Here is a 14,631-nt window from a genome sequence, read left to right as displayed (position 1 = left end):
TTACACACAGTAGAGTCTGTGGAGGTTTTTGACTGCATGGATCACGCCTTTCAGACATGTTTTGTTTTTGCTTATCCTGGATCTGTACAGGTCTACCATGGATCACGCCTTTTAGACATTTTGTGTTGTTGCTTATCCTGGATCTGTACAGGTCTACCATGGATCACGCCTTTTAGACATGTTGTGTTGTTGCTTATCCTGGATCTGTACAGGTCTACCATGGATCATGCCTTTTAGACATTTTTTGTTGTTGCTTATCCTGGATCTGTTTATGTCTACGATGTCGCTAACAGAAGCCTATCATCCATCCTTTCTGGCAACAGAATCCACCACCTGACCCTCCTCTCTTAAAGTTTCCTAGCTCTGAAGAGCAGGGTTGATACGATCCCAAGAAATATAGCCCAATACAGATGACTCATAAACAAGCCTTTTAAAATAATAATTTTAGTCAAGTTATTACCAGGCCTGAGAGCAACCACGATCAGGAGAGCGTAGACCTGGAAATGACTTCTAACAAAAACAACATATCTAGCAATTTGACTAATGGGTCTAAGGGAGTCATCTGTCGAAGGCACCCCAAACGAATATGGTAGTGCTTTAATCCACTTTGATATATATTTATGAAAACCTCTAATCCCAATATTATCCCAGTCGTATAACAGTATCAGGAGAACACACATTCTAACCCAATAAAGATAGAACAGCCTATAGCTCCACTTAGAAGTCGATAGCCCATTTCATGGAGCTCCATAGTGGCCGTAAAAGGTAATAGCATGGCACAAGGAGCAATTGGTATGATTCTGAATTCAGAAGAACCAAAACAGTGCTAATGGTTACACGCTCTTACGTAAACCCTGCTGCATTCACCCAACTGTAAACAGAGTATAAATAGTTTATTAAACATAAAGAGCAGCATGCAATTAAACTACAGTGGTCATCATTGATGTATATGACCCCCCCATCCCTACAACCCCACAAAAAAAGATTAGGGATCCTTCTTGTCAACAGTGGCCAAAGACTGTATAGCAGAAGAACTCCAAACAACTGCTTCCCCTATTTCTAGTGATATATAAGGTTCCCGCACATTAAGACATTTTACCAGTACATCATCTAAGACGCATCTAATTAGTTACCTATCTCTCCTCTTGCCTTTAGGGAAATGCAAGTTTCTACTGCTCTGTTTCCCAAAAAGCAGGGAAAGCACCTGACCCTGATAAACTGCCATCGAAATGTATGTGAGCGAGCCATGCATTTGGGTACCTTTTCTAATATCTTCTTTCAACCTTATTAATAAGTTACATGTTCTACCGAGTACTTGGACCCCGGCGGAAATGGAACCCATTTTCAAGAAAGGAGAGTGGCCTGACTGAGAACTATTGTTCGATATGACTTATCGATTCCCTGGCAAGAGTGTATCGTAAGGTACGTCTCGCGAAGCATAATGACAGGGTGTCGTCAATGATCAATAGGGATTCAACTGAGCACTGCTGTCCCTTGTGTGCTTCATTCAGAAATGTCTTACTCAAAGAAATTTCTCACTCCAAGGCCTGATTCATGGAATTTTGTGGGAGGTAAATAGGGACTTTGTATGCCAAACCAGGCGCAAAATCCCGTTGTTGAGTCATGGTATCAATGCGCAGGACATTTTCATACTGTGCAGGGACTTTGCACAGGCTCGACACGTCTCTGTGTGCAGTTGATCGCCCTATGTGGGACACCTCACAGACCGTGGGCGTGGCCTGCGCTGAGGGCAGTGTATGGGTGGAACATGCGAAATGCTGAAAAACATGGGACAATGTGGGTGTTACGAGGGACGGGTCGCAGACAGTGCAGTGCACGCCCACACATGTATGGAACGAGATGTATTCATGGATGCAACCGCGCAACCTCTCGTCAGAGAAATGGCCACGCAAAGCCCTCATTCTATCCGCCACCCAAAGGCAGATGCACAGACACTCGCGCATAGGATTCACTGCGCAGAGGTGAGATTGCATGTTGGATTTAGGGGTGCGTGTATGCAACTGGGTTTCCGGTCTAACTTAGGGGTGCACATACACAGTGTAGAGGAGTGCAGGAACGGTTTACGGGGGTCTGCGTGCAGATTTTTGGGAGTTTTACCCGAGTTACGGAAAGTTGTACGCATGTTGTCAGGGTCCCGGTAATAGTTACGGGGAGCCCGCGCAGTGTCCCCCAACGACCTTGCTCCAGCATTTTTCAACCTTTGTTTGATAGAGAGCTCTTGAGTGTCTCAGGAAGCAGCGGCTTGTTCGTGGCATGGGCTGCTTTTTCTAGAGAGCAAGATCTGCCAATTCCTTTCAGGTTTGGCTGAAGGTTTCTAACTGTGAGGCGACATTCACAGAGGTGGGGAAGTTGGAGGAACTGTTCTTCAGAGCCTCTCCTGCAATGATTTGGAAGGAGCTATGTGTCGCCATGGGGCATTTACCCCGGCCCTTGTGGGCTGACAAGAAATGTGTGATAAGGAGAATGAAAGGCTGCAGGGTCTGTCCAGTTGCACACAATGTGGTCTGTGCAGTTTAGGAGCATTGGGGGAAAACTGATGAGGGCTAGTGTATTACCCCTATTGAGTATGGGTGCTAGTACGTGTACGTTTAAGCACCACAATTGTTAAGAAGATAGCTTAGTGCTTTAAGCACCCATTGCTGTAATCTGTGTTCATATAATAGATCACAGTTCCAAACCCCAGGAATGTTGATTCAGCCTTTCTTCTCTAAGAGGTAGATACACTTGAGTATATAAACTATGTTACTAAACAATGCACGTACCCCAGGAAGTTCTAGTAATTTAGCCTTATAGGCTTAGGGAGATTTCCTTATTGCTGGATAAAGACCTACCACCAAGTTATGGCCTGAAGCCAAGCAGAGGGCCATAGGTTCAGGAAGGGTCATTATCCCAAGTATTAATGACCCCTCCCGAGGTCTATAAGGCTATTAGTACATGGTGATAGTAGCAGTACAGGAGTTTTGGTGGTGCAGTAAAAATGTTTACTTTAAGAGTGAGTCACGTAAATAGACAAACTGAGTTATTAAATTAAATGTGGTTAATTATGTGGTTTCATGGGAGTATTTGCATGGAAAATAGGGTACTTGCGTGCCAAACTGCAAGCAAATCCGCATTCGTCGATTCATGGAATCGAATGTGCAGTACTTTTACTGGACTTGCGGGGGGTTCGCGCAGGCTTGGCACGTCTCTGCGAGCTGTCGAGGGCCTTGCGTGAGTCTCCTCTCAGAGCATGGGCGTGGCTTGCGCAGATGGTTGGCAAGGGGATGGAACACCAAAAATAGGGAAGAACTTGCTAAAAAAGTGGGTGTTCCGAGGGGCGCACTGCAGGCAGTCCCTCGCACGCCCACAATCGCATGCCGTATTCATGGATTCAATTGTGCTATCTCTCGGCTGGGAAATGACCACGCAAGCCCTTCATACTATCCGCCACTCGAAGGCAGGCGTGAGTACATACGCATCGGAATGGCAGCGCGGAGGTGGGTTTACATGTCGGTTTTTGGGGTTTATATATGCAACAGGGGTTCTGATCCAACTTAGGGGTGCGCGTACACAGTGTAGCGGGGTGCAGGGACAGTTTACGGGGGTTTGCTCACAGACTTTTCAAGATTTAAACCAAGTTACGATTTTTCATACGCATGTTGTCGGGGTGACGGATACAGTTACTGGGGTCCCTACGCAGGGTCCCTGAGATGCAGGTCTGCTTGCGGGGGACCCCACGCACAGTTTGAAGGGTGTGTGCATTCGTGGCAAGGAGAGCACGCAAAGGTAGTTGTCCGGGCAGTTTTTGCATGTGGGCGCGTCAGGTGCGTTGCTGGCACGACTTGCGAATACGGTTACTTTGCGCAGTAAATTCCATGAATACGCGGGTCGTGCATTTTTTTATCTGCGAGCAGGCTCGCACAGTGTCCTTCTCTGCACGCGGCCACCATGGGATTTCTGCACACACTTCCATGAATCGGGCCCACAGTGTCTTGTTGAAAATAAATCATGCCAAGTAATTCTAATGTTGTTTCCCTGTCTGCTTCTGAAGATAGAATGTTTAGAATGCAGTCAATACCAAAGGTTATTGACTGCACTTTTAACATTCTGATTGGCTGAGAGGACATCAATAACGATCTCCATGGGCTAATAAAGATTAACATAGCATCAGCGAATGTCTAGAGCTCATCCATCAGGGCAAGGTTTGAAGTAGTAGGCAGCAGTGCAGCATAATGTATAAGTCAGGAGAGCAGGTCATTAAGCCAAACTGGAGACAGTGGACCAAAGTATCAAAGCTGATATCCCGCCTTTGCTACCGGATGATACTGTGATCCTGGATAGATCCGCTCATCTCACTGTAGAGGGCTGCTTTGTCTTTGGTCAACGGTTTTACTTCAAGGAAATATGGTGAATTCAGATTATTCTAAGATAAAATTTGATGAGCCTGGTCGCCACATGCCCCCATCTACGCAAGTCTAAGCTTCCCTCCCAATCCAATTAGAGTCCGTAGATTGGGAAATCAAATTGAACGTTCCTGAAAAATACTGAAATCATTTTCATTTGTAAAGGAAAACCCTGAAAACGCAGGTGTGCAACTTTACCACGCCAGACTGTGCCCTCTAGGGTGCTGCCCGTGCCCACATAATGGGGTTTCGCTAAAAAGTCCCAAACCTGGTCACAACAGAGACCAAATGGGTGCTTTTTAATTCTGAACGAGGCTGTTCACTAGGCCACCTGCAGAGGTTTGGAGGGCACTGAGCCCCAAAGCCATTGTTATTTTTAATTACTCGTGCTGTTGAACGTGTCACTGCCTCCAGATGGGGATTGAAGCGGGAGAGGTTGAAAGATGGATCTAATGAGCCAAAGGAGCCAATGGATCTCCTAGTGGGTTCAACAAAGCCATTGTTCTTTTTAATTACTCGTGTTGTTGAACGTGTCATCATAAGGCACAGTGCGCCTCATTACGAATGTGGCGGCCGCGGAATGAATGGTGCCAGTAAGGGACCGGCACCGTTCATTCCAGGCCGCCACATTACGAGGTCTGCAGCGGGACCCGCTAGCAGACCAGGATGCTAACAACGGGCCCGTCCTTAACGGGCCCGTTGTTAGCATCCTCCCCATTCCCATTGAGCCCTATGGTGGCTCAAATGGGAATGGGGATGTACCGGGTCCGGGTCCCAGGAAAGGGAATTACCGGGCTCTCCGAGGTTGGAATGGCACGGTAATTCCCTATTTCTGAGACCCGGACCCGGTACCCGATTTGGGGGTGGCATGGCTACCTCCAAACTCGTAATGAGGCCCAGTGTGTTTGTGGATAAGATAAAGAACATTCATAAACTGCACTCACAAAGTCAAGAGCAACCTGCAGGGCAACTATCACAGGGTTGTGCAACAGGGGCAGCCTCACAAATTGGCAGGGGATCTGTTTTACAAAGTGAAGTGTGACCAGCAGGTTACACGTAAATAGCTGCAGTAGGGGCATTTACCCACTAGGCGATCCTTTGGCTCACTAGATCCATCTCCATCTGGAGGCTATTAAGCTTCACAAAGAGATGCTAAGCTTATGGAGGTGTGAGTCTGGACGCAGCGAGGGCCTTTAACGAGCGTCACTGCCGGATCGAATATTTTTGCTATTAGCACCCCAGTGTGCCAGTCCAGTAACCCAGGGTGCTAAATGCAATTTCTTTCTACGAATGTGACGTGACACATTGCGGTGTCCCGTTCATTCATACAAAAACTGAAGCAAGATGGCCGCCACAGAGCTGGAAGATGCAGCTCCAAATGGAGCCCCTCTTCCATTTCCATGGTGGCAAAACGGAAGCAGGAGCGGCAGCAGTGGATCGCTTCCACCACTGAAGCCATCAGGTAAGTGGCGGTGGGAGGTATGGGGGAAAAACATAAGGGAAGGGAGGGTGGGGTGAAGATGGTGGGGGAAGCAGCTGTCCGGTTGTTCGGAATGAGGGCTCCTGATTGGTTGATCTGCCGTTCCAACATGCTAATGAGTTTTTAAACATAAACACTCTGCTCCCAGACTTGAGAGATTAGCACGCTCTTGTTGCAGTGCCCAGGGTGAAGGGTTACCTCACAGCAAAGTGTTGCCTTCTGCCTGCAATTTGCTCAATTTACCCCCATGTTCTCCCATGTTCTTAGCACCTATGGCTAGGGTGATCTGGGAAACCTCTGGCTGGTCCAAGTGATTGGACATCTCTCCCTTTGTTGGAGCGCTTTGAAACGCTTGTTTAAGTGTATATGCGCTATATAAATGACCAATAAATAAATAAATAAATAAATAAAATAAATAAATAAATAAATGTATGGACTGAGTGTCCCAGACTGGTGCTAGCATGACCCAAGGACTCTTTGGCGGGTCCAAGTGGTTGGACTGAAGGTGCCATTCCCGGGCTAGGGTGATTCAGGGACGCTCTGGATGGTCTGAATGGATAGACTGAAAGTGCCAACCTGGGGCTAGGGTGATTCAGGGACTCTGTGGATAGCCTTGTATGGCCATGGCCGGGGCTCTCTAGCACTCACATCAATTATCTGCAGAGAACACTTGGGCCCATCAAAGACTCCCCACCACAAGAACGGAAGACTCAGCCATGCGGAAAAGCTTTTATTAGCAAACAAAAATGACAGGGATCACACCAGAAAAACAAGTATCCTCCAGAGCTCTTGTCTTCTAAGTATGTGTCACCCATTTTTATCCCGGTGTGATGTCACACATTCAGGTTCCATCCCAGAAACCTATCAGACACTTACATTGATCAGTTTGGGCGAGCTACATATAGGAGCTATAAGGGTTAGTTCTACTATTGGATAGCCATATCTAGTGGCTCCTCCTAGGGCCACCTCTACTAGTGTCAATCTACAATGTTGCAGGGTCGCAGAGAGACCATTGGCCCCTGCAATAAATCATATCCCCCTGTGAAAGGTGAATCTGTATTGGACAGAATGTGTGCTCCCCTGCCTGGGACCCTGGACGGTTACCAGTGTGAGGAATTTGACCATCCGCATGGGGAGTGTGCCCCCTCGCCTTGGCTTTTTTGATTTTTGTATATTGAAAATGAATGATGGGAGATCAATCTCCGAAAATGTGTGAGGCCATTACGCACACATTTACTCTGCTCACCACATGAAATGCATAGTCACATGCACTCCGGGAGGACACAGCATACAGGTCTCCTGTCATGTTCAGATGGAATGTGACAGCCACGCTGTAGAGGAGGTCCCAAAGAAAGCCTGCACTCCAACTGTCCATTTTGAAGTACCAGGAACGTTCACACAGAAATATGTGACGTATGATGAGCAAATAAACCAGCAGAGAGCCGCAGTGGGGCTCTGTCCAGTACCTATCAGAAGAACAGCAACTATTGAAGTACCAATAACCAGACAACCATGGACAGTAAGGTATCCATTGAAAAAACCCTATCAACAAATAAAACGAAATGAAGATCGTCTAAGTACAGTCCCTGAAGAAACCAGAAAGGTCTTAATGGAAGACGAATGGTGACCACACGGGAACCCAGACAGACTCACAGATAGAAGAAATGACGACCAGAGAATGACGCAAAGAGACGAAAACGTCATGAACAAGGATATCGTAAACTTAGAGTGTAAAGGCGATGTCAAATGTCAGAAGCTTAAGCTGTGAGCATGGCAAAGATATGTGACCAGTTTACACCTGTACCTATGCTTGGAACCGCATGAAAGCTAAGGAAATTGTGCGGCTTGCTATGCTTAGTAGAAAGATAGTGCAGCAAGTGCCACTATACATACCTACCTGAACGAAGCACATTATATAAGTGTATTTCCACTTCTGCACGAAAAGCAGAATAAATCCAAGGGTTACCAAAGGCCACATGAGAAAAGGCTTCATATTTAGCAAAATCTGGAACAAGTGGCAGAAACGAAACTCAACAGAGGCACCTCGTGCCAGGAGAGCCAAGGTCGCACCAATAGAAGAAATGAACAGTAGCTACACGTAATTGAAAGCAAGAACAGAATCTCCTGCCTCTGAAAAGTCGAGATAAGAAGACGAAGGCAGGTGGTGGGTGAAACGAAAATCAAATATATAAATTGATGTAAAAGAGGCAAATTCCAGTGCCTGAATCACGTGACCAGCTAAGCAAGAAGAAGCGGGGACTCTCACCTACGCATTGCACAAGACCAGACGAAGATATCAGAACTTTTTCAGACAGAAGATACCGTTTTGAGGCCAGCCACAGTGAAATAATTGACACATGGCTACTAAAGTGAAGATTGATTGTAACAATAAATTGGAGGAAGGTCGGGTAACTAAGGGGCACCCCACACTTGGCCGACCCTTATGCGTGCTGCTAAGCAAAGTGGAAAAGTATGCCTGGGGTTGGTGCCAACCCAATCACAGTGGACCAAAAAAGCTTGGGTCCTATAGTTAGTAGAACCAATAGGACGTCATACTTTTAGTGACATCTGCAGTATTTTTGAAGGAAGGGCTTAGATACCCACCTGACAGTGTTTACCCAATCCCCTCATTTCGTTACCATATACAGATATAGTACCTATAGTAAAGTTACCTTTCCCCAAACCAATAGAATTGCATGTCAACTTTTGAGTGTTACACGTCAAATGATGGCAAGTTTTCAGAATAAATGTCATGATTTTTCTGAATATCATTGAAGTTGAAGCGAGAAGGAAGATCGCGCATTTTCTGATATTCATGACTCCCCGGTTATTGTACTCGTCATTAAACGGACTCCCTTTGCCAAACCATTGAGTTGTCCTTATTGATTGGTGTTGAAGTATATATCTGCACCTCCATCCATCTCATGGGTGCTGCTATCTTGTCTTAAAGTGCTTCTGAGTAAACCCCAACTCTATGGGCCGGTTGGGGGCGTCGGAGCACAACGGGTACATCAAAGCATCTCAAGAGGTGGGAAGGCACACCTTACTCCGGTCATGGGCAGCCTAATTAAAATATCAGGGGCTCCATGGATCTGCTTTCCCATTGTTTAGTTCGGTTGGTGGCAGTGCATACTAAGGAGAGATAATTAAGGAAAGTCCTGGAAGGGGCTTGGTTGCCGGACAGACAACAAACCCCTTTGGTATGCAATGTGTCAACTTGAAGCGAGTTGCTGCCCCTCTGTATGAAAGGCAGTGAATGGCATCTCTGGGTGCCTCAGTTACCATAGGTACCACTGCAGAGCCGACCCCTTTCAGAGGGTAGAAGTATGTGATTTGAGGGAGACAGGAAGTCTGCTCTTGTCACAAAACTCACGGGAGACCTGCGCTTTAATCAAGAGTCACAGAGTGCTCAGTTAAACAGAGAGACACTTTGATCTACAACAGAAAGGAAGATGGGTGGGACTTAGGTATATGTTGTCACCACCTTGTCTGTCCTGTTTCAGAGCACTCTGCTCCTGACCTCATGCATAATAGAAGATTGTTGGTGGGGACCCAGGATTGGTTCATTAAACTAGGCTTGGCCTGTACCAATCACTGGGGCCCATTTGGCTTTACAATAGGGCTGAACCCCTCTCACTTAGCGGATCATCCGACGACTTTGAAAGGAGTAAGAAAAAGGACTAATTTGGACCAGGGCTGAAGGTACAGTCTACCTTACAACTTCCGCCAGTGAAGGAAGGCCAGGAGTTCCAAGAGGGAAACAGGATCCCTACCCCTGACATCTCTCAGGGAACAGAGGGAGATACCAGACTCAGACGACCCATCCAGCAGCTCCAGAACCGGTACCCAGCTAGCACACAGTGTGCACGGCTAGGTTCTGCCAGCAAGCTTCCTAGGTGGGAAGTGCCAGAGAGTCTCTAAACAAAGGACAAGGCCGTTGCCTGCAAGCACTCTCCTAAGCTTCGGGCCGCCTGCCTTGAATGGACAACACAAGCCCTGCGAACAAGCTAGGAGGAGTGCCACACAAGCATCAACCAGCGTCCATCTTTTAAGGACATTTTCAAGCCAGTTGAGACTTCAAACCGCAACCAGATGTACCGCTGGCTGTTGTCACGTCGCTGTGATATGCCTCGACTAGCGTTCCAGATCTGCCAACCAGCACAGAGACAATGATTCTTGACCCTGAGCCACTGTGTAGGCCAGCCTGCAGCCGTCCGTCCAGCCTCACTTGCCGAACTGCTTGCCGCCTGATACCCGCAGCTGTCTCTCATCTCAAATTCTGTTTTAGGAGCTGCCCAGCACCCTGGGACTGCCTTAATGCTTTCGAGCATCAAGATCTACTTAAGCACCATGTAGATTGTGGTTCTGCCCCCACCCCCCGATCCTCCTCCAAAGGCCCATAGAGACAGTTACAACCCTTTGCCCCTTGGTGCTGAAACCAAATAATCTTAAACAGTAAGACTGAGTACTTTATCAACTACCCTCCTGTCAGTATCCAGAGTGGTTCCCTTTCCTTCATGAAACTGTCTTTCCTCTGTGTTCCTTTACAGTGTGGGTTGTATTTTATAGTTTGCTAGAACGGTCTGTTGTAGTAGTAATAATATTTTTATACAACCTTGACTAGACAGTCCCTTTTATCATTGGGTAATAATTGTACTTCTGCTTTGTTGCAACTAAATTAACGACCCACGACCTTGCAGAGACCTTGCAGAAATAAGCCTGCCATTCTGCCCACGTTACCAAAATTGGACAAGGAGATTTCTAATTGACTTCCAATCTGTTCAGATCCCTTCTGGTGTACTAGAGGTGTGGGGCTGCTTGATGGTTTAGAAACTGATATTCATCTCTGGACCACTGATGCCCCGGAAGTTGATTTGTCACAACCAGACTGGGTGTACCTTTTCAAGGCAATGGGAATGTACAGGAAGTTGCGAAGTATTCTCTAATGTTGCCATCTCTGATCACCTTAGCCTGTGAGAGTGCATTCAGTTAGCAGTTTGTGGGCAACACTTGTAACTTTTCTCCTCTGGTTGGATGGGGACAGCCCTCTCGCCTACCTTGGGTGCAGCGTTTCTGCTCACCTCTGGCTGCAGCTGTCATGTCAGCTTTTCCATGTACCCAACGCCTGTCTCTCCTTCCTCATCCCATTCACGTCAGAGGCCTAGAGCTTCTATATTACTCCTTATGGCATCTCCAAGCTAGATATGTGAATGCTTTGCCTCTTGTGGTTTCAGCTTTGACGAAAGATATGAATATAGAGATATGTATGTGTGTCCATCCTCTACCTACGTGCATCGTATCATGTGCTTCGTGCCTATATGCAATATACTAGTACATGTCTGTGTATCTTCATGAATGGATGCATATGTACTTCATGTATAAATACGACTACGTCGTGATGTCAGCAATGACGTAGTTGATTTCTGACTTTGCACTCAGTCGATGTCATTTCCATAGCTTCCAAGTCATTCATTGGGTAAGGTCTGAACAGCTGTCTGAGAGAATAATGTTTCTCATGGTATCCGGTCATTATGTCGAAAACATTTTTTCGACATACAAATATGTCGAATCAAAAGTGCTGAATTAGTTTTTTTCGAATTTCTTGTTTTTTATTTTTAAGGGTTTAGTTTTGTTTAGCTGGCCAAAAAAAGCTATTTTCTAAAAAAATGTTTTAAAAAAAGGCATTCGAAAAAAAAAATTCTGCAATTTTGATTCGACATATTTGTATTTCGAAATAGTGACTGTCGAAAAAGTCACTATAAACCGTTTCTCACACCTGTGATACATCGATGACTGTGGTGATGTGCCTAAGAGTGAGGCACCAGTGTTGTTTCTCTGCCTTCGTTTTGAGAGTCATATGGGGGCCATGAGGGTCATATTTTGCCCCCCGTCTACAGTCTGAGTGGATGGACGCAATGTCCCATCCTGGGGTTAGGGTGATTCAGGGGCTCTTTGGATGGTCTGAAGTTGGACTGAAGGTGCCATCCTGGGGCTTCGGGGACACGGGAAACTATGGATGGTCAGAGTGGTTGAATGGAAGGTGCCATCCTGGGGCTTGGGTGATTTGGAAATTCTTTGGATGGTCTGAGGTTGAGCTGCAAATGCAATCCTGGTGCTAGGGTGACCCAGGGACTCACTGGATAGAATGAGTGAATGGATTGAAGGTCCTGGCCTGGTGCTAGTGTGACTCAGGGACCTTCTGGATGGTCCGAGTGTATGGACTGAAGGTGCCATCTTGGTTCTAGTGTGACTCAGGGACCCTCTAGATGGTCCAAGTGGATAGAATGAAGGTGCCATCTTGGTGCTAGGGTGATCTGGCGACTCTGGATGGTCTGGGTTGATGGACTGAAGGTGCCATCAAGGGGATACGCAGAAGCTATATGCATAGAGTGGGGTCTCTCTCTCTCCCTCTCCCTATCTCTCTCTCCATTGCTCTATGTCTCTCTCTATTGCTCCCTCCTCTCTCTCTCTCTCTCTCTTTCCTTCTCTCTCTCCCCCTCTCTTTCTCTGTCTCTCTTTCTATATCTCTCTCTATATTTTTCTCTCCTGTCATTATTTTTCTCTGCTCTCACTCTCCCCTCTCTCCCAAACTCTCGCTTTCTATTTTGCTCTATGTCCTTCTCTATTGCTCTCCCCTCTCTCTGTCTATATATATATATATATATATAGTTCTCTTGTCTCTCTCTGTCTCTCTTGCCCTATCTCTCTCACTATTGCGCTCTAATCTCCCCCTCTCTATATTTCTCTCTCTTTTCTCCCTCTCTCTATTGCTCTCTCTTATGTTCCTCTCTCTATTGCTCTCTCTTGTCTCCTCTCTGTATATCTCTCTCTCTCTCTCTCTATATATATAGTTCTCTCGTCTCTCTCTGTCTCTCTTGCCCTATCTCTCTCACTATTGCGCTCTAATCTATCTCTCTATATTTCTCTCTCTTTTCTCCCTCTCTCTATTGCTCTCTCTTGTCTTCCTCTCTCTATTGCTCTCTCTTATCCTCCTCTCTCTATTGCTCTCTCTTGTCTCCCTCTCTGTATATCTCTCTCTCTCTCTGTATATATATAGTTCTCTCGTCTCTCTCTGTCTCTCTTGCCCTATCTCTCTCACTATTGCGCTCTAATCTCTCTCCCTATATTCCTCTCTCTTTTCTCCCTCTCTCTATTGCTCTCTCTTGTCTTCCTCTCTCTATTGCTCCCTCTTGTCTCCCTCTCTGTATATCTCTCTCTCTCTATATATATTTATAGTTCTCTCGGCTCTCTCTTTCTCGGTCTCTCTTTCCCTATCTCTCTCACTATTGCGCTCTAATCTCTCCCTCTCTCTATTGTTCTCTCTTATCTTCCTCTCTCTATTGCTCTCTCTTGTCTTCCTTTCTCTATTGCTCTCTCTTGTCTCCCTCTCTCTATTGCTCTCTCTTATCTTCCTCTCTCTATTGCTCTCTCTTTTCTCCCTCTCTCTATTGTACTCTCTTATCTTCCTCTCTCTATTGCTCTCTCTTTTCTCCTTCTCTCTATTGTTCTCTCTTGTCTTCCTCTCTCTATTGCTCTCTCTTCTCTCCCTCTCTCTATTGTTCTCTCTTATCTTCCTCTCTCTATTGTTCTCTCTTATCTTCCTCTCTCTATTGTTCTCTCTTGTCTTCCTTTCTCTATTTCTCTCTCTTGTCTTCCTCTCTCTATTGCTCCCTCTTGTCTCCCTCTCTGTATATCTCTCTCTCTCTCTATATATATATAGTTCTCTCGGCTCTCTCTGTCTCTCTTGCCCTATCTCTCTCACTATTGCGCTCTAATCTATCTCTATATATTTCTCTCTCTTTTCTCCCTCTCTCTATTGCTCTCTCTTGTCTTCCTCTCTCTATTGCTCCCTCTTGTCTCCCTCTCTGTATCTCTCTCTCTCTCTATATATATATAGTTCTCTCGGCTCTCTCTTTCTCAGTCTCTCTTTCCCTATCTCTCTCACTATTGCGCTCTAATCTCTCCCTCTCTCTATTGTTCTCTCTTATCTTCCTCTCTCTATTGCTCTCTCTTTTCTCCCTCTCTCTATTGTGCTCTCTTGTCTTCCTCTCTCTATTGCTCCCTCTTGTCTCCCTCTCTGTATATCTCTCTCTCTCTCTATATATATATAGTTCTCTCGGCTCTCTCTGTCTCTCTTGCCCTATCTCTCTCACTATTGCGCTCTAATCTATCTCTATATATTTCTCTCTCTTATCTTCCTCTCTCTATTGCTCTCTCTTTTCTCCCTCTCTCTATTGTTCTCTCTTATCTTCCTCTCTCTATTGCTCTCTCTTTTCTCCCTCTCTCTATTGTACTCTCTTATCTTCCTCTCTCTATTGCTCTCTCTTTTCTCCTTCTCTCTATTGTTCTCTCTTGTCTTCCTCTCTCTATTGCTCTCTCTTCTCTCCCTCTCTCTATTGTTCTCTCTTATCTTCCTCTCTCTATTGTTCTCTCTTATCTTCCTCTCTCTATTGCTCTCTCTTTTATCCCTCTCTCTATTGTTCTCTCTTGTCTTCCTCTCTCTATTGCTCTCTCTTTTCTCCCTCTCTCTATTGTTCTCTCTTATCTTCCTCTCTCTATTGCTCTCTCTTGTCTTCCTTTCTCTATTGCTCTCTCTTGTCTCCCTCTCTCTATTGCTCTCTGCGTTCCCTCCCTCTCGCTTATTAATATTCTGATGAGGAAGAGGCGCTCCCTCTTCGCATTGTTCCGCTGTGCTCCCCGCCAGTCAGCTGAGAATTCACTCTGAAAGACTACTTCAGTAGGCATTGT

General features: G+C 46.0%; 1 protein-coding gene across 1 annotated transcript in view; it reads right to left on the bottom strand.

The window, feature by feature from the left end:
* The window catches only part of CPNE9 (copine family member 9), a 1,803,250-nt gene that overhangs the window by 935,804 nt on the left and 852,815 nt on the right, over positions 1–14,631 (bottom strand). The gene's annotated exons all lie outside the window — the stretch shown is intronic.

The sequence above is a fragment of the Ambystoma mexicanum genome, chromosome 2p (genome assembly GCF_040938575.1).
Source record: "Ambystoma mexicanum isolate Mex_15411 chromosome 2p, UKY_AmexF1_1, whole genome shotgun sequence".
NCBI lineage: Eukaryota > Metazoa > Chordata > Amphibia > Caudata > Ambystomatidae > Ambystoma > Ambystoma mexicanum.
Note: the sequence above shows the minus strand (reverse complement) of the source record. Positions and strands in the feature narration are given on the sequence as shown.